Genomic DNA, 557 nt, shown 5'->3' with positions numbered 1-557 from the left:
GAACTTTATGAATGTAGTGGGTGCGGAAAACCCTGCTGAAAGTGGTCAAGATTCATGAAACATCAGAATTCACATAGGAAAAGCATGAATACATTACTTGTGTTTTAAAACTCATACACATTTTTAGTCCAGTGGAAAGCATACATGCTTCAATAATTAGCATATCCATAGTAAAATATCACTGAATTGACTGAAAAATCATTTTTTCTGAAGTCAGTCATCAGTAGAATCACAGACCCCAGAACTACAAAAGCATCTAGCTACCATAAACATGCTATTATGGTCTATCAGAGCTTTTAACGTGAATGAAACAACAGTTAGCAGGAGTAGAAACACAAAACATTATAAAAGGCCAATGGGGAGAATCAAGATGGTGGAATAGGGTAAGGACACGTTTAAATGGGCTGAAAAACATTTAAGGAGGAAAAGCAAGGGAAAGGACTGAACATACGCTGAGCTGGGGATGAGCTCATTTCTGATTCAGTGAACTGCAATGATGTGGCATTCTACAGGTTCCACCCGGAGCAGGTCTGGGTAGCCCTCGATCTGACGGCTAG

This window comes from Ochotona princeps, unplaced genomic scaffold, assembly GCF_030435755.1.
Source record: "Ochotona princeps isolate mOchPri1 unplaced genomic scaffold, mOchPri1.hap1 HAP1_SCAFFOLD_355, whole genome shotgun sequence".
NCBI classification, from domain to species: Eukaryota; Metazoa; Chordata; class Mammalia; order Lagomorpha; family Ochotonidae; genus Ochotona; species Ochotona princeps.
This window is presented reverse-complemented; position numbering follows the sequence as displayed.